At 42.5% G+C, this 19893-nt stretch overlaps 1 pseudogene; it reads left to right on the top strand.

Moving 5' to 3' along the window:
• Window positions 1-8540: 8540 nt before the first annotated feature.
• LOC101132444 (adenylate kinase isoenzyme 6-like) lies at window positions 8541-9479 on the top strand (annotated as a pseudogene).
• The last annotated feature ends 10414 nt before the right edge of the window (window positions 9480-19893 follow it).

Here is a 19893-nt window from a genome sequence, read left to right as displayed (position 1 = left end):
GGTCAGTGAAGTAAGTCTGCTCTTGTAAAATACAGACAAGTACAGTATCAAAATAGCGCGAACGCGCAAAAATTGCTTTCCTGGCCTTTTAACCCTGAGAAAGATTAATGGTTGTTTGGATTAGAAACTGTACCCTAATGAGGGGGCTGTTGCCTCTGGGGAGTAGGTATGAGAAAGGGGACTGTTCACCTCCAGGTCATCGTTGCACAGGCTGCGAGTCTCCGACGACCCGCAACACCACGCCAGACAGCTGCCCGGGCTCTGCCAGTAAGTGCCTGGTCCTCCGGGAGCTGTTGAGGGGACCAGGCCATCACCATCACAATGGCCTGGGGGAGGCAGTCTCCAGGGCCAAGCGCACTTTGAATGGACAGAAATTGGTTCTTAAAGCCCTAGGTTGAATTACTGGCAGCTGGGGGTGGGAGGGTCTAGTTTCTCGTGCTATTATTCTACTGTTTTTCCAACCACTCCAATCACTCTCAGAATAAATGCAATCGCCTAACAAATTGCAATAACTGTTTTGAGATTTTGTCCGCTCTGAAATGCCTCATGAAGCTATGCGCACAACAGCTAACTTCAAAGTAACCCCACTTCATTCTTTCTGGCTTTAAGTTTTTGTCTTTTTCAGTTGGGTGCTTTAAATTGATTTTCCAATTTATAAAATTGGAAACTGATTAAAATAATCATGAGAGAAAAGGAAGAAAAAAACAACTAATCATCCTATTACCCAAACACAGCTGTTAACATTTGATATATTTCCTTTCCATCTTTTCCATTTGGGTGGTGTAATCTCTTAACACATGACATTTTAAGGATTTTCTATGTTTTTGCATAATCTTCATAATCATATGCAAATGTACGCAATAGTTTATTAAATAAGAATTTAATAATTTATTCTTATTATAGGTCATCAAATTGCTTCCAAATTTTTATTCCTACCAATAACTTAGCAATGAATAGATGAATAATGTTTTTATGGCATCTTTCACATTCTAAATTAATTTGGTAGGTTAGGTTCCCCTAAAGTCAATTTTAACATTACAATATAGATTTTTTTTTCTTTTTCTTTTTCTTTTTCTTTTTTTAGGAGATAAGGTCTCATTCTGTCACCCACAATGAAGTGCAGTACGTGATCATAGCTCACTGTAACCTCAAACTCATGGGCTCAAGAGATTCTCCTGTGCCTCAGCCTCCCCAGCAGCTGGGAGTATATGCAAGCACCATCACACCTGACTAATTTTTAAAATTTTTTTGTAGAGATGGGGTCTCGCTATGTTGCCCAAGCTGATCTCAAACTCCTGGCCTCAAGTGATCCTCCCACCTTGGCCTCCCAAAGTGGAATTACAGGCATGAGTCACCACACCTGGCCTGATGTAGACATTTTTATGATTCTTGGTTCACAGTGTCAAGTTACATATAACTCAGAATTGCCTTAAATATTGCTTCCCCTATCATTCAATCTTCTCTTCAAAATAAATACTAGTGCAAAGCAACAAGAAATGAAACAAAGTTCATTTGCAAGTATGGACCAGACTAGACTATTTGTGCCAACCTGCAAGTCAATAGTGTTTTTTTTTTTTTTAATGTCAGTACAGCTTAACGGTTCACAGGGATTACAATTTTCAGATAAACTTAGGAAAATTTGGTGTTATATCCTTGCCTCTTCAGTGAAACTTTAAGACCCCAAATCTCTTTTTTACTTACTTTTTTTTTTCTTCTAGAGCCCTCTATGGCCCCCTAAGCCTGTAGGTCTGTGTTATTACTTTCATGGTTTTCAGTTTTGCTGGCCAAGAAAAAAGACCCAAGGGAGTAACATATTATTTTCTACAAGGATGTTCTAAAACCACTCAGGCCTGTGAGTGAAATGATTTGCTGCACTGCAAGGGAGGTGAGTGAGACCAAGGAACTGCACCCACCAAGATCCCTTCCAAGGGTCTAAGTTCCTTCTCTAATCAGAAACCTCTCAAACCTTTGCGACTGTGCACATAGCCCATGACTGTGCCAAAGCCCATGATGGCTTTGGCAACATTTACCTGGGACCAGGGTGAACTTCATACCATGTATTGCATATGAGAAAAGAAAAGAATGTTTGTCAAACCACTATATTTTATTTTATTTTATTTTAGTGTTGCTGGTAGGTGTGCAGTGAGCTCTCAGTGTGTGTGTGTGTGTGTGTGTGTGTGTGTGTGTGTGTGTGTGTGTGTTTTGGACAGGGTTTCACTCTGTCTCCCAGGCTGGAGTGCAATGACATGATCTTGGCTCACCACAACCTCTGCCTCCCGGGTTCAAGTGATTCTCCTGCCTCAGCCTCCCCAGTAGCTGAAATTACAGGCATGTTGCCTCTACGCCCAGTTAATTTTTGCATTTTTAGTAGAGACAGAGTTTCACCATGTTGGCCAGGCTGGTCACAAACTCCTGGCCTCAAGGGACCCCCCCGCCTCAGCCCCTGAAAGTGCTGGGATTACAGGCAGGAGCCACTGCGCTCGGCTTCATTGTGGTTTTAATTTGTATTTCTCTAATGGCATGTGATGCTGAACATCTTTTCACATGCTGATTTGCTATCTGTATCTCCTTTTTGTTGAAATGTCTGTTCATGTCTTTTGCCTATCTTCTAATTGGATTGTTTTGTTTTGTTTTTTACTGTCGAATTTTGATGATGCTTTATATATTCTAAATACAAGTTTTTTCTTAGATATGTGGTTTGCGAATCTTTTCTCCCAGTCCGTGGCTTGTCTTTTTATTCTCTTACAGGGTCTTTCACAGATGAAAGGTTCTTAATTTGATGAAGTTCAGTTTATCACCTTTTCCTTTTTATTCATCATGCTTTTGATGTCAAGTCAAAGAACTCTGCCTACCCATAAATCTCTAAGGTTTTCTCCTGCGTGTTTTCCTAAAAATTTTAGTTTCACATGTAAGTCTGTGATCTACTTTGAGTTAATTTTTGTATAAGGTGTGAGACTTAGTGGGGTGTGTGTGTATGCATGCACACATGAGCACACCTAGGCTATCTCTAGTATCATGTGTTCATTTGTTGAAAAGATACTCTTTCCTCCATTAAATTGTTTTTATGCCTTTGTCAAAAATCAGTTGGGCATATTTGTGTGGGTCTGCTTCTAGGTTCCCTGTTTCGTTCCAGTGTTCCATGTGTCTGTCTCCACCAATACCACCCTGTTTTGATTACTACAGCTAAATAGTAATCCTTAACATTGGTAGAGTGATTCCTCTCCTTTACCCTTCTTTTCCTTTTTTTCTTTTCTATTTTTTTTTTTTTCTTTTTTGAGACGGAGTTTCACTGTTGTTGCCCGGGCTGGAGTGCAATGGCGTGATCTTGGCTCATTGCAACCTCCACCTCCCGAGTTCAAGTGATTCTCCTGCCTCAGCCTCACAGGTAGCCTGGCCTATCCTTCTTTTTCAAAACTGTTGTAGCTATTCTAGTCCTGCACATTTCAATATAAATTTTAGGATAACCTTATCTATGTTGACAAAATATTCTTTCTGAGATTTTATAGTAACTGCATTAATCCTATTGATAATTTGGTGACAGCTGACATTTTTAGTATGTTGATTCTTCCAATCCAGAAATCCAGTATATCTCTGCATTTATTTAGGTCTTCTTTGATTTAATTAATCAACATTTAAAAATTTTCTGGACACAGATCCTCTACACGTTCTGTTACATTTCTATCTAAGTATTTCATTTTCTTTGGAGCAATTGTAAATGGTATTGTGCTTTGAATTTTGGTTTTCACATGTTCATTGTTAGTATACAGAAATGTGATTGATTTTTATATGTTGATCTTGTATCCTGCAAGCTTGTTGCACTACTTATTAATCCTAGAAGTTTCATTGTGGATTTCTTATGATTTTCTATAATTATCCACCTGTGAATAGGGACAGTTTTATTTCTTCGTATCCAATAAATATGCCTTTTATTTCCTTTCCTGGCATTTTTGCCCTGGCATACTATTCTACTTCTCTGTTGAATAAGAGTGGTGAGAGCAGATATCCTTGTCCTGTCCCCTATCCTAGGGGGAAAACATTCAGACTTTCACACTGAGTATGATGTTAACTATAGGTCTTTTATAGATTCTCTTTATCAAGTTAAGGAATTTGTGTCATCTTTTAAAGGTGTTATAGTAGCATGGTAGCTTTTCTTACTCTCTGATATTTATGCTTAGATAATTTACTGGATTTAGGTTATTTTTGTAATCAAGAAACAGAGCAATCTTTTCCATTTTCATTATAATTCTGTTAGGTACCTGTGCAGGTATTTCTGTTTGACAGATAAACTTTTTAAAAACAAAGACTGCAAGAGATAAAGTGCCTTGCCCAAATTTATATACAAAGGAGCATTGTCAGACTAGGTCCTAGGGCATCAGTTCAATTACATTTATTGTAAACCTAATACTCATAATATGATTGAACCCCTATGTGCCAGGCACTATAGCTGCTTTACATGTTTGTGTTATTTAATGCTCAAAACATAGCTATGCTGTTACCATAGAGATTTGCTCAGTCCCTGTTATGGACTGCATGTTTGTGTCCTCCCAAAATTCATAAGTTGAAGCCCTAACCCCTAATGCGATGGTATAATATTATGATGGGGCAGATGTTACTATTACCTTTGTTTTACAAATGATTATACCAAACCTTAGAGAGGCTGTATAACTTGACCACGGTCACACTACTAGCAAGTGGTAGCAAGTGATTTGGACCTAGACATAGATCTTGCTCTTGACAACCACCTAGTGTCAACTCCTATGCCAGGTCTGCAGCTACAAAGATGAATAAGACTCAGTCCCATCCCTTAAGGAGCACACAGTCCATCAGGGGAAACAATCATATTCATAGCTTGATTCCTGAAGAAGCAGCAACCCCAGGTGGTAAAATGCCTTACTAATATTAGAGGCACTCAGTAATATTTGTTGACTGAATGGCTGAGTGGAATGGCTGGCTTCTTGGACAGATCTAATGTTTGTCATACCTTATGTAAAAGATAATTATTTCCAGCAGAAAGTAGAAAGAGTTCCTTAAACCCAATCATCCACCTGCCTCCAGTTATCCTGATCAGTTTGCACAACTGTGCCAGGCAATAATGACTAAAAACTCTTAAATATAAAGAAAGAGACTGCCATATCATGGAATATCAAAAGAGAAAAGATGGCATAAACTGGTCATCCAGAAAGAATAGCAAACTGTTCACTCACAGCTCCATGAAATAGTCAAGTTCAGCTACAGCTGCTGCCCAGGGCAGCTGTGATCTCAATGTTTCCAAAACTCCCACCATTTCACAAGACCTCCAACACCAAGCTCACCTCCCCTTCTTCCCACAGGGCAGAGACTCCAGGAGATGTTGTGGAGGGATGCTCTCCCTTCCCACTTATGACCTTCTTCTTTCGTGGCTCCTCATAGGCCTCCATTTACTCCTCTTCCTGTTTTTCCATTCTGCTATGCTATTACCACTGGGATTTACTCAGTCCCTGCTATGAACTGCATGTCTGTGTCATCCAAAAAATCATATGTTGAAGCCCCCACCCTTAATGTGATGGTATTAGGAAGTGGGGCCTTTGGGGGGTGATTAGTTTTAGATGAGGTTATGAAGGTGGGGCCCCCATGGTGGGATTAGTGCCCTTACAATGGAGATAAGGGATCAGAGCACTCTATCTCTACCACGTGAACACACAGTAAGAAGTTGGCTGCCTGCCAACAGAGAAGAGCGCCTTCACCAGGAACTGAATCATCTGGGAGCTCGGTTTTGGAATTCCCAACTTCTAAAACTGTAAGAAATGGATAGTAAGCAACCCAGGTTATGGGTTATAGCAGTCCAAGCTAACTAAGACAGTCCCAAAGAGGAAAAAGAGAAATATGAGTTAACATTGATTCAATGTAGATTACACACGTTCCATTCTAAGCACTTTACATATTTTTCAACCTTGTCATTTCAACAACCTTATGAGTTATTATCACACCTTCCTCTTCACCCCAAACACACAGACACACTCGCATGCCCCTTGATTCAGGCCCTCCACTTCTCACCTGGATTACTGCAATTGGCTTCCTAATGTTTTCACTGCTTCCCTTTTTTTTTTTTTTTTTTGAGACGGAGTTTCACTCTTGTTGCCCAGGCTGGAGTGTAATGGTGCAATCCCGGCTCACCACAACCTCCTCTGCCTCTCAGGTTGAAGTGATTCTCCTGCTTCAGCCTCCCTAGTAGCTGGGATTACAGGCATGTGCCACCACACCTGGCTAATTTTGTATTTTTTTTAGTAAAGACGGGGTTTCTCCATGTTGATCAGGCTGGTCTCGAACTCCCAACCTCAGGTGATCCTCCCGCCTCGGTCCCCCAAAGTGCTGGGATTACAGGCATGAGCCACTGCGCCCGGCCCGCTGCTTCCATTTCTTAACCTCCCGCAATCCGTTCTCCACCCTGCATCCAGGAGGGTTTTGATAAAAGATGAATTGTCTGACCACAGCTTTTCCTTACTGAAAAATCCCTCAGTGGCTTCTCATTGACTTCAAGAGAAGGTACATGGCCCCATTAGACAGGCAGGGCCAGCATAGTTTAGCCTCTTCCCCCATTTTCAGCCTCCTGTCTCCCCAGCTTCACACGCCCTCAGGAACCATCTCAGGCCTCCATAGCTTTGTTCAGGCTCTTACCTGTGCCTGAAATAACCTTCCAAACCTCATGGCAAACTCCTGCCCATTCTTCACTCCTTAGCCCTGTCACCTCTTCACCACCCTTCTCTCCAGGGAAGTCAAGGAACCCTAATTTGAGGTCTCCTCCGAGCTCTCAGAACATCCTCTGCAGGCCTCCACTTATCACTCTGTGCTGTAAACACATCTTACAAGCATTTGTGTTTTTGTCTATCTCCCCATCTAATCTATTAAGAGGGGGAGACTGTCTTAATCATCTCAGATCCTTATCATCTAGCATGATAGCTGCCATATACAGCAGTGCATTAAGTATTTGCAGAATAGAATGAAAAAGAGAGCAACATGACCAGTCTTATTTCTTTTTCTTACAGATAACCTGATTTTTCATTGGCTAAAGTCTCTACTTTTTTTGAGTAAATAAATGTGAAGCCTGCATGCCCCAGATACTCAGCTATAACCAATGAATGATGACATCAAGGTCTCTTGCCTGTTACATCCTGATATAAAACCAATCTGGCAAAAAGAAAAAAGCATCCAAGGTCCACTTTTAAAAGTCATGGTCAGACCAGGCACAGGGGCTCAAGCCTGTAATCCCAGTACTTTGGGAGGTCAAGGCAGGAGGATGCCTTGAGGCCAGGAGTTCAAGACCAGCCTGGGAAACATAGTGAGACCCCATCTCTACAAAAAAATTTAAAAATTAGCTAGACAAGGTGGCACATGCCTGTAGTCCCAGTTACTCGGGGAGCCAAGGTGGGAGGATTGCTTAAGCCTGGGAGGTTGAGGCTGCAGTGAGCCATGACTGTGCCACTACTCTTCGGCCTGGGTAACAGAGCGAGACCCTGTCTCAAATAAATAAATAAATAAATAAATAAATAAAAATTTACGGTCCATAGTCCATTGAGAATGTTGGGAGGGCAGCCTGGGGGATCCACAGAACTGAGGAACCTCCTTTTACAAATCAGTGTACAGAGAACCCACTAGCTAAACCAAAGAGGAATAACTTTATAAGAACAGACAGCTATTTATCCACACAAAAGAAAATCTTCCTACCAGTAGTAACGCTATTAACATCTCAGCAGCTTTTCCATTATAAATCTGACATTTCCTCCTTCTTCAAAGCCTAGTTTGAGTGCTTGTGATTTTTTGAAATGAGATAATAAAGCCATCAACACACAATAAATGCTATGCACTATCTATAATTGGGGGTCTCCAGAGTATATTTTATGTTAAAGAAAATATTGAATTACTAGGCCTTTCTTTTCAAATCCCTTAAAGCCTTCAGCTTTAGAATGAAAGACTCAAACTCTTCTCTGGGATCTTAATTTTTATGTGGCTTCTTATTACTTTTTTATCCCTTCTAAAACTCTAAATCCCTTCAACATAGCTTTGGCCCCTTCCACAGCTGAACTGGCAGCAGGCTGATCTTTTTATTGGTGGGTAATGGATTTAGTTTGATTGCTGACACGGGAACAATGAGAGGATAAACAATTCCATTTGTGGCCATGAAATTTCCCATCTGTTGAGCGCGTTCAGGACTGCAGAGCGCTGGGCAGAGACAGATGAATGAGCCCGCCACGCCTGATGTTAATGACATCCGTCATACAAGCTGAACATGTGGCTTCATAAATCAAGAGCTAATAGCAACTCTGGTTGCTCCTGTCATTAACAAGCCATCCGTTTAAATACATAAGAGTTTGCCATAACGTTCAGCCTAGAGACCTGACTTGCAATTCTGATCTCACCAAAAAACCAGAAGTAGTAAAGAAAGCCAAAAAAGCATAAGTAAAAAAAAAAAAAAAAAAAAAAAAAAAAAAAAGTTCAGATCCACACTAAAATACTTACAGATGTAATCATACGATGTCTGGAATTGGTTACAAAATAAAATGGGATGAGGGAGTGGGTGGACAGATAGATGAAAAAGCTTGGGTAGTGTTTAGGTTAGGGTGTGTGAGCAAGGCACTCAAAGCCATCACAGCGAGGAGCCATGTTGCTTCCAAACATCCTGCTCACCAGTAAACCAGAGATTGGAAAAACACACTAGGCAAAAAACCATCAAAATCAGGACTGAGGCCGAGCGTGGTGGCTCACGCCTATAATTCCAGCATTTTGGGAGGCTGAGGCAGGCAGATCACTTGAGGTCAGGAATTCAAGACCAGCCTGGCCAATATGGAGAAACCCCCATCTCTACTAAAAATACAAAAATTTGCCAGGTGTGGTGGCACATGCCTGTAGTCCCAGCCACTCAGGAGGCTGAGGCAGGACAATTGCTTGAACTTGGGAGGCAGAGGTTGCAGTGAGCCGTCATGGCACCACTGCACTCTGGCCTGGGTGACAGAGTGAGACTCTGTCTCAAAAAAAAAAAAAAAAAAAAAAAAATTCAGGACTGAAATACAACATTAATGTGGGTGATTTAGCTCAAGAAGAGCAGTTGTATGATGGCTATGATGAAGAGTATGATTGTCCCATTTTAGATGAAGATAAAGAGTAGTTGATGAGTTAGATAACCAAATGACAGAAGGTAGAGTTATTGTTTATTACCATGTTGGTGACTTCTTCCCTGAACACTGGCTTCATATATTACAGTTTTTGTGCTGAGAACGGATACCAATGTACTGTATGAAAGACTTGAAGCAAGGGGTCATACTGAGAAGAAACTAATAGACAATACTCATTGTAAGATTTTTCAGGTTCTTTATTAATAAGTCACAGCATCCTGCAAGGAAGAAATTGTGCATCAGCTGCCAAGCAATAAACCATAAGAGCTAGAAAATAATATAGATCAGATACTGAAATGGATTGAGCAATGGACCAAAGATCCTAACTCTTGACTTATAAGACTAGCTACTTTACAATCACTCTTATTGATATCTCTTTGCTGACATCATAGAAATTGTTCAAGAATAAGTAACACTTTATTAAAATCATGTTGCAGGGCTAACCAGTAGATAGTATAAAGGTGGTCCCGGCTACTCAGGAGGCTGAGGTGAGAGGATCTCTTGTGCCCGGGAGGTGGAGGCTGCAGGGAGCCAAGATCACACCACTGCACTCTAGCCTGGGTGACAAAGTGAGACCCCATCTCGAAAATAAATAAATAAATAAATCTAAAGACAAAAGTTTTTTTTAAGTTTGGCAGTGAGTTGATAATTGTTAAAGTTCAGTGATAAGTAACTGAGGGTTCATTGTACTATATGCTTCACTTTTCACCTTTGTATATATTCACAATGATTCACAATGAAAAGTAAAGCATAAAAGATAACATTCAAAGATAACTGGAAAATGGTAGCTTCTTTTTTTTTTTTTGAGACGGGCTTGCTCTGTTACCCAGGCTGGAGTGCAGTGGCGTGATCTCGGCTCCCTGCAGCCTTGATCTCCTGGGCTCAGGCAATCCTCGCACCTCAGCCTCTTGAGTAGTTGGGACTACCTACAGGTGCCTGCCACCACATTTGGCTAATTTTTGTATTTTTTGTAGAGACAGAGTTTCACCATGTTGCCCAGGCTGGTCTTGAACTCCTAGGTCTAAGCAATCCACCTGCCTTGGCCTCTCAAAGTGCTGGGATTACAGGTGTGAGCCATTGTGTCCAGCCTATTGTTTAGCATAAGCATTTTTGCCTAATTTTATCTTTTTTTCAAAGAAAATGAAAAAAATGCTTATATAACAGTTCAAACATTTAACGCTTGTTTCAAAAAAATACATTATTAAATTTCATCCATTTCTTTGAACTTTTAAAGTGTAAATATGATACCACTTTAAGTTAGATATGTATGGCTGGGCATGGTAGCTCACACCTGCAATCCTAGCACTTTGGGAAACCAAGGCTGGAGGATCCCTTGAGTCCAGGAGTTCAAAACCAGCCTGGGCAACATAGCAAGACCCCCATTTCCACAAAAAATAAGATAAAAAAAATTAGGCAGGGTGGCACATGCCTGTGGTCTCAGCTACTTGGGAGGCTGAGGTGGGAGAATCCCTTGAGCACAGGAGTTTGAGGTTGCAGTGAGCTGTGATCATCCCACTGCACTCAGCATGGATGACAGAGCAAGACTTGCTCAGTGATGATAATAATAATAATAATAATAAGTTAGCCATGTGTCTGGGACTGTATTTCTATGGAATATGCTGCTCTGGAAGTTCAGCATGAGCTAGGAAAGAGTAAGGGTTGCAAGCCACCTTGAAGGAACTCAGAGGCTGTGCTGGCCCTTGGAGTCAGCAGAAAAGGGACAAGAGTCACTTAGCATCCCCCCTTGACTATCTAGGGGCCATCTCAAACTTCTTGGGTACAAAACTGAGCGCCTGATCTGTAATGCATGCCATAGTCACTACCCAGATTCTCTGGGACCAAGGCACCCTTTCCCCAGCTGCTGAGAGTGTTGGTGACTGACAACCCAACCCCACTCCAGAGCTTGATTTCCATGGAAAGCCACCTTGCCTGAGGCCTAACCCTTCCCAGAACTGCCTCCACTCAGCAACAGTCAGTTAGAAGGTCAAGTATGAGACCTGGCTGACTTGCACCATTGGAGTAACTCTGAAGGGCCTGCCCAACTTCAGAGTTGCCCCATAGGGTTGGTTAAGTCCCTTCTTGGAACCAAGTGGCTACCCAGCAACTTCCTCCACCATATCCTTCTTGTTCCGCTTCTCTCTCAGGTATTGATCACAAGAGCACTGGCCAGCAAACCTCCTGCATGCTCATTTCATCTGGGTCTGCTTCCTGTGAACTTAACCTGCAACATGATCTTCCTCCCAAATCTTTTCCTCTTTCCATTTCCCGCTGGTGCCATCTTTTACTCCTGTCTTTCTCTCACACCCATAGCCTAGTATAGGTCAGAAATCCTGTTGGTTCTACCTTCAAATTATATCCATAATTTGACCAGTTTTCAGGGCCCCTTTGCCATTGCCCCCGATCTGCGCCCCCATCCTCTCTCACTTTGGGTGTTGTGATGGCCCCCCCAGCTACTCTCCCTGCTTCAGCCTTGCTGCCCTTGAGTCCCTTTCAACAGAGTAATCAAAACAGAGGTCTCGAGTCAGGTCATGTTGCAGCTCTGCCCAAAGCCAAGTCACTCAGAGTAATGACTAAATCCTTACTAACCCAGCACGCCTGGGATAATCCTAGTTTATATCTGTTGTCCCAGCATAATTTTAACAGTGACCACTTAGCCCCATTTGGATTACAAATTATGTGGTCACCCTACCTCCTGCTACCTCTTGGAAATCACCTCCTACTACCATCCCCGTCCCCACTCACCCCATTCCAGTGACTCCAGAATAGTCCTCAAAGAGACAGAAAAATCCCTGCCTCCAGGCTTTTGCGCCAGCTGTTTCCTTGCCTGAGATGCTCTTCCCCAAGATACCTGCAGCTCCCTCACGCCAAGATAGCCTCTTTTTTGTTTTTTTTTTTGTTTGTTTGTTTGTTTGTTTGAGATGAAGTCTCGCTCTGTCGCCCAGGCTGGAGTGCAGTGGCACGATCTCGATTCACTGCAAGCTCCGCCTCCCGGGTTCACGCCATTCTCCTGCCTCAGCCTCCAGAGTAGCTGGGACTACAGGCACCCGCCACCACGCCTGGCTAATTTTTTTGTATTTTTAGTAGAGACGGGGTTTCACCGTGTTAGCCAGGATGGTCTCGATCTCCTGACCTCATGATCCGCCCGCCTCGGCCTCCAAAAGTGCTGGGATTACCAGGCGTGAGCCACCACGCCCAGCCCAAGATCACCTTTTTAATTAGGTTTATTTTCCAGGCCACCCCATTTAAAAGTTCAAGTATCCATGCCAACCCCTCATATTCTCTCCTCCTTGCTTTATATTTTCTCCTTTTTTAAAAAACCTTATCACTCTCTAATATGCTTTATATTCTACTTACTTATCTTGTTTATCACCTGTCTCCCTCAAGATAAAGGCCAGGGATGCTGCTACACATCCTAAAATGCACAGGACAGACTTCACAGCAAAGAATTAGCCAGGCACAGTGGCTCACTCTGTATTCCCGGCATTTTGAGAGGCCGAGGCAGGCAGATCACATTTGATCCCACGAGTTCGAGACCAGCCTGGGCAGCATGGTGAAACTCCATTTCTACAAAAAACACAAAAATTAACCAGTGAGTCATGATCGTGCCACTGTACTCCAGCCTGGGTGACAGAGTGAGACCCTGTCTCAAAAAAATAAAATTATAATAAGTTGCTTAAGGAATTATTTGGCCCCAAATGCTGATAGTGCTGCAATTGAGAAATCCTGCCTTAGAGCAATCACTAAGCTTTTCTTGGCCTCACTTTTCCCATCTGTAAAATAGTGATACTACTACTGGGCCTAGTCATAGGACTGTGAGAATTAAATAAAATAGTGAAAGAGGCCAGGCGCAGTGGCTCACACCTGTAATCCCAGCACTTTGGGAGGCCAAGGCAGGCGAATCACGAGGTCAGGAGATCGAAACCATCCTGGCTAACACGGTGAAACCCTGTCTCTACTAAAAATACAAAAAATTAGCCGGGCGTGGTGGCGGGCGCCTGTAGTCCCAGCTACCCAGGAGGCTGAGGCAGGAGAATGGCGTGAACCCGGGAGGCAGAGCTGGCAGTGAGCAGAGATCGCACCACTGCACTCCAGCCTGGGCAACAGAGCAAGACTCCATCTCAAAAAAAAAAAAAATGGTGAATGAAAGACTCATAGCATAGTGCTTGGCACAGAAGTGCAATTTTTTTTTAAAGGATTATTAAGTTCAGGCTGTGTCTGATTGTCTCAGTCATTGCAGAGCCTAACAAGTAAGTTTTAATTCTGCTCCTTCTCAAGCCCTGGCCGCATCTTCTAACACATGAGCATCCCTGGTTGCAGAAGAATGAGGCAGGTTCATTACCAGAGCCAGAAAACGCACTGCAATAGGCTTGCCTGATTTAGCAAATAAAAATACAGGATGCTCAGTTAGATTTGAATCTCTGTTAATAAAAAAATAATTTTTAGTATAAATATGCCTCATGCAGTATTTGGGACATACTTATAACTTTTTAAACCTATTTTCTATTTATTGTAAAGTCAAATTTAACTGGATATCCTGTATTTTTTCTAACAACCTGACATACCAAGCACCTGCTCTCTGATTAAAGGAGTTCTCTTCACAGACAAAGAACATCACTTTGCATAATTTAAAGATTGAAACCACCTCTCTTTCCCTCAGAGGAACTGAAAGAATGTTATGCTTGCTAAAATTACAAATATATCTCCAATTTCACAAAATAAGCCACTGAAGATTACACAACAGAGGCTTCTCAGAGGCCCACAGCCCGGTGCCCCCCTAATCTGCCAAAACTGGTACTCTGAGATGGTGGATAGCCCAGGTTTTGGAGTCATGACTGACTTGGGTTAGAGACTTGCTTTCGTAAAACCATGATAGGAGCACCTTGCACGGTTGTTGTAGGGCTCATGTATAGAGTGCCTGGTACATAGCAAGTGTTCGACAGTAACATCGTCAGCATCTTGTCTGGGTTTGACCCCTGTGAGGTGATGGATGAACACTGTACAGCATGAGCCAGGAGGCCATACATAGGCCACCACTCATGTTGAGAGCTGCCACCCCTCTGCTCAGCCACTGAATCAGCACCCTATGGGTGCTTTTAAAGCCATATACTTCTGGGAACCACTCCAAGATTTTGGAATTAGAAAGAATGAGGCTGGGATCCGGGCTTGTGAATGTTTATCAAGATGCTCCATTCACCAGTGGTGAGGATAAGCATCCCCTAAAGAGCTTGTTCAAACAGATGCTGGGCCCTGTCCCACAGTTCCTGATTTGGCAGACAGGATGGGGCCAAGAACTCACATGTCTAACAAGTTCCCAGGGATGCTGATGCTGCTCTCTGGGGACAATTTGAGAATTACTGTGCCACATCCATGGCTCTCAACCCTAGCATTTTTTTTTTTGAGACAGAGTCTTGCTATGTTGCCCAGGCTGGAGTGCTGTGGTGTGATCACAGCTCACTGCAGCCTCAACCTCCCGCAACCCTAGCATATTTTAACCACCAAAGGTGTTTTTAAATACCTGTGCCTGGGCCCTTAGTAACTGGATTTAAATAGTCTAGGGGAGGACCTGAGCTGCTTATAATTCTAATGTATCCTGGTCAGGAACTTCTGCTCTCCTTAAGGCAATTCTGCTCTAACTCCACAGTGTGCCCAGGACCAGTCACACTCCATCCCAGACCTTCAGAACCAGAATCTGCATTTTGACAAGATCCCCTGGTGATTCATACCTATGCTAGAGTCTGAGCGCTGCTTAGGTTTCAGCCTAAAGGTAGCTTCCTCAGACAAGGCTTTTTTTTTTTTTTTTTTTTTTTGTCTCACTCTGTTGCCCAGGCTGGAGTGCAGTGGCGCAATATTGGCTGACTGCAACCTCCACATCCTGAGTCCAAGGGATTCTCATGCCTCAGCCTCCCGAGTAGCTGGGATCACAGGCACACACCTAGCTAATTCTCCTATTTTTAGTAGAGACAGGGTTTCGCCATGTTGGCCAGGCTGGTCTCGAACTCCTGACCTCAAGTGGTCCACCCACCTCAGCCTCCCAAAGTGCTGGGATTACAAGCATGAGCAACCGCACCTGGCCCAGACAGGGCTTCTTCTAGTTCCTTTGGTGGGCTAGATCTTCAGAGCTCTCAGGCTGGAGAAGGAAACACAGCCACTCGCTGGTCAAGCAAGTGGCAAGCATTTTACAGAGAATCCTGGAAAGAAAGAGTCTCCCACTGTGGCCAGGCACGGTAGCTCACACCTATAATCCCAGCACTTTGGGAGGCCAAGGTGGGAGGATCACTTGAGGCCAGGAGTTCAAGCCTAGCCTGGGTGACATAGCAGGACCCTGTTTCTACCAAGAAAAAAAAAAAAATTTTTTTTTTTAAATCAGCCAAGTGTGGTGTCATATGCCTGTGGCTCCAGCCTCCAGCTGAGGCAGGAGAATCACTTGTGTACAGGAGTTCAAGGCTGCAGTGAGCTGTTACCAAACCACTGTACTCCAGCCTAAGCAACAGAACAAGACCTGTCTCTAAAAATAAAAATTTAAAAAATTTAAAAAAATAAAGTCTTCCATTGACATCAATTGACTGTCCTTTCTGTAAATGTAGAAGCCAAATGTAAAAACAGCAGTAAGTGGGCACTGGTGTGCAGTCAGCATGAAACCCTCAGCAGTGAGTTCCCTGGACCTGGGAAAAGAGGAACCCAGATCAGAACAGAGTTGACCTTAGGCTTAGCCTCGTCCTGGACAGGAGCTGTCACCAGTACTCACAGGTGTAGCATATACTTACTGCTGCATATGGGTTACACTGTTTGCACTCCAAAATGAGGCCTCAGCCATCCACCTCTCCACGAACTGCAAAGCACCTGGGCTAAGAGGACCCTAATTGTCAAATACGATCAAGATTCTGGGCTCTGAGCACAAAAGCCAAAAAAGATCATTTCAGCAAAAAATTAAGACTGATAATATCAAGTATTGCCAAGGGTGTGAGGAATAAGCCCCTGATGGCCTATTACTGAAAGTGTCAACAGATGAAGAAATTTTGGAAGGCAATTTGGAAAAAAACAAAAACCCTCAAAATTTAAAACATGCATATGCTATGACCTGCACTTCTGCAGCTAGTAATGTAACCTATAAAAATATTAGAAGACATGTATAAAGATACATCACAAGGGTGTACTTTGCTGCATTGTGTCTAATTTTAAATAATGGAAGTAAGCCATGGAACTATCAAGAAGAGTGGATAAATTTCTATAACACAGTGATCTCCTACATATCTGCTAAAAGAACTATAAATGTCCACACACGTGTGTGTGCATAGTGTGACTCCATTTCTATTGTTTAAAAATCTCATTCATGTATATGTAAATATATGTGTGACTAAGCATGAAAAATATCTGCAAAAAAACCTCCAATCTGTAAACAATGATTGCTTTTAGGAAGTGATACTAGGTTGGGGGAAGTGGGTTTCACTTTTTCTGTATACTCCTGTGTAATTTTTGAGTTTGTTATAATAAGTGTGTACTATTTTTACTATTTAAAAAATATTTCAAACAGGTAAAAATGATCTCTTGAGAACTGTTTCTCTTTTTTTTTTCTTTTCTTTTCTTTTTTTTTTTTTTTTTTTTTGTTGTTGTTGTTGTTGCTGAGGCTGGAGGGCAGTGGCACAATCACTTTATGCTCTCTGTCTCAATCCCCATTGCAGCCTTGACCTCCCAGGCTCAAGCAATTCTCCCACCTCAGCCTCCCAAGTAGCTGGGACCACAGGCACGTGCCACCATGCTCAGCTAATTTTTGTATTTTTAGTACAAACAAAGTTTTGCAGTGTTACCCAGGCTGGTCTTGAACTCCTGGGTTCAAGTGATCCACCCACCTCAGCCTCCCAAAGTGTTGGGATTACAGGTGTGAGCCACTGCAGCCTGCCAAGAACTGTTTTGCTCTGGACATGCTTCTTCACATTATTGAGCCTGTTTCAGGCTCAATAACTGTGATTGATTAAATTTGGGTTTTCTTAGCTAACACCTAATCCAGTCTAGATCCCTTGGAATTAAGTCCAAGTAATCCTGATGGGCTTTTGGGTTTCCCTGAGTGTTCTTAATTTCAGTTTAGCATCAAGTCTTTGAAACGTTGTGTCTTTTAGGCCCTGCTCTTTAATATTGGCTCTATTAAGCATGTGGTTAACCAAAACCCTAGATTCCTTTTTATTAATTTGCTGCTAAAGCATGTCACCCCCATTCTGTAACAAATCAATTATTTGTGTTAATGTAAAGATGGATGATTACATTTAGTTTTGTTAAATTTCATCTTGTAGATGTTGGTACAACAGTCCAGTCTGTTCAAACAATTTTAGATCTCCACTTCTATTGCAGTAGGTACTCATCTAAACTTTACATTATCTAAAAATGTATCACTGGGGAGATCATAAAATTTATAGACAGCAGGCACAAAGAAGACTTTTAGACGCTATCCTTTTTATTTATTGTTATTATTATTTTAGAGACAGTGTTTCACTCTGTGTCCCAGGCTGGAGTCCAGTGGCACAATAATGTAATAGCTCACTGCAGCCTCGAACTCATGAGCTCGAGGGATCCTCCCACCTCAGCCTCCCAAAGTGTTGAGATTACAGGCATGTGCCACTACACCCAGCTAATCTTTATTTTATTTTATTTTATTTATTTTATTTTATTTTATTTTATTTTATTTTGTAGAGAGGTCTTGATGTATTGCCCAGGCTGGTCTCAGACTCTTGGCCTCAAGTGATCCTCCCACCTCAGCCTCCCAAAGTGCTGGGATAACAGATGTAAGCCACCACACCCAGCCCTCCTTTTTAGTTGAAAATGACCAAAACCTATGTACACTTAAGCCAACAGGAACTTTATCAGATGGAGCCTGAGCTATCTCACTATCTCACTGACTCCAAGATAGGCATGGCATTGGCCTGAGAGAGGCAAGGCGGGAGACATGCAATCCTCCCTCCCTCCTGAGCTGGGCCTCTTTATTCTCTGTCTCAATCCCCAACACCCCTTCTCACTCTCCCAACACTCCCTTCACCCCCAGTCCACCCTCCCGTCCCACTGGCCCTTACTGGCATGTGTACATGACCACAGACCCACCAAGTATGGACCATGGTAAAAGCACTTGTGCCCGCTCCCAGCTAAAACTCTTTACACTGGATGTGCATTCAGGCCCAGGCCTCTGCCAGATCACCAGTTTCACTTATTTATACTGACTTCCCTTCAATTTTACCCCCTGGGCCCTGAGAAACATCCCAGATATTCAGAGTTTACACCTTTCCTCTGGCCCCAGACCAAAGCCCAATTTCTGTTTCCACAAGGCAGTAGTTTGGGTTAGATGTCCACTGTGATCCAGGCAAAGGTGGCAAGAGGACAAGTTCAAGAAGAATAAACATGGCTTCCCAGAGCCATCCTCTGTGACTGGGTGCAATTCTCAAAGAAAGAGGTATATAATATTGACGACTACCTGATGAGTAAATGCCTCAATTTGTTTACTATAGAGATATCAATGGATGCCAACTCCAGGTCTAAGATATATGGATCAGGTCCACTCAAGTTCAAAGTAATGGAAGGCTTTGCAGTGGGAAAGTTGTCAGAATCAAAATCGGGTCACTTATGTCAGCCTTAACAAAATAGAGCTAGGAGGTCATGGAGGTAGGGGGAGGCTCTCAGGCATGATTTGCCTGATAAAAGGAACTATCACAGGAAATGTTATCAAACCATAGTTTGCTACATGAGTCACACAAAGACAGCTAGCGGCTTGTACAAGAACACTTGCCTGACACACTGTCTCCACTAAAGAACTGACAACAACTCCTGTCATAAACCCTTGTAACCAATGTTCTGTTTGTTTCAAAACAATCTGTATGTACTCTTTTGCCTTTAAAACTTCCCCTTACCTCAGCCTCCCTGGATGTGCCTATGATTTGTCATAGCATCTGTGTCCTGCAATTCCCACTTAAACTACATATTTTTAGAGAGCTTCTCTCTGTTATTTGGGTTGACAGGAGATAAAGAATAGAGTAAAATTTAGTGGTTAAGTACTTTTTCTTTTTGAGAAGGGGTCTGGCTCTGTCGCCCAGGCTGGAGTGCTGTGGTGCAATCTTGGCTCTTTGCAACCTCTGCCTCCTGGGCTCAAGCAATCCTCCCACCCCAGCCTCCCAAGTAGCTGGGACCACAAGCACACACCACCACGCCCAGCTAATTTTTTGTAGTTTTGGTAGAGATGGGGTTTCGTCACGTGGCCCAGGCTGCTCTCAAACTCCTGAGCTCAAGTGATCCTCCTGCCCTGGCCTCTCAAAGTATTGGGATTATAGGCGTGAGCCACTGAGCCTGCCCGGTTAAGTACATTTGACTTTGGAGTCAAACTAGGGATTAAATCCTAATTCTACCACAAACTAGATATTTTAATCTCACAAGAGTTACTCAGTGGCTTTATGCCTCAGTTTTCTCACCTATAAGATGGCAAATATAATAGCTAGTCTTATTGGGTATTCGTAGATATTGAATGAAATTATATATCAGACTACTTAACTTATAGCAAGCATTTAATAAGTGGCAACTCTCATTATTATTATTTCATCACCATCAGTATTAGCATGAAGAAATGAAGCTGTAACAGTGTAATAAAATGCAGTGGGTTTGGCATGATACGTATGTTTCAACCATAACCTTATTTGTGTGTATATACATAGAGAATATATAAAATACAGGGCATACATAGGATATTATATGCATATGATATCGTATATCTAGCTGC

The sequence above is a fragment of the Gorilla gorilla genome, chromosome 7, assembly GCF_029281585.2.
Source record: "Gorilla gorilla gorilla isolate KB3781 chromosome 7, NHGRI_mGorGor1-v2.1_pri, whole genome shotgun sequence".
In the NCBI taxonomy this organism is placed as follows: Eukaryota; Metazoa; Chordata; class Mammalia; order Primates; family Hominidae; genus Gorilla; species Gorilla gorilla.
The sequence above is the reverse complement of the archived record's forward strand: the minus strand, read 5'-3'. Positions and strand labels throughout refer to the sequence as shown.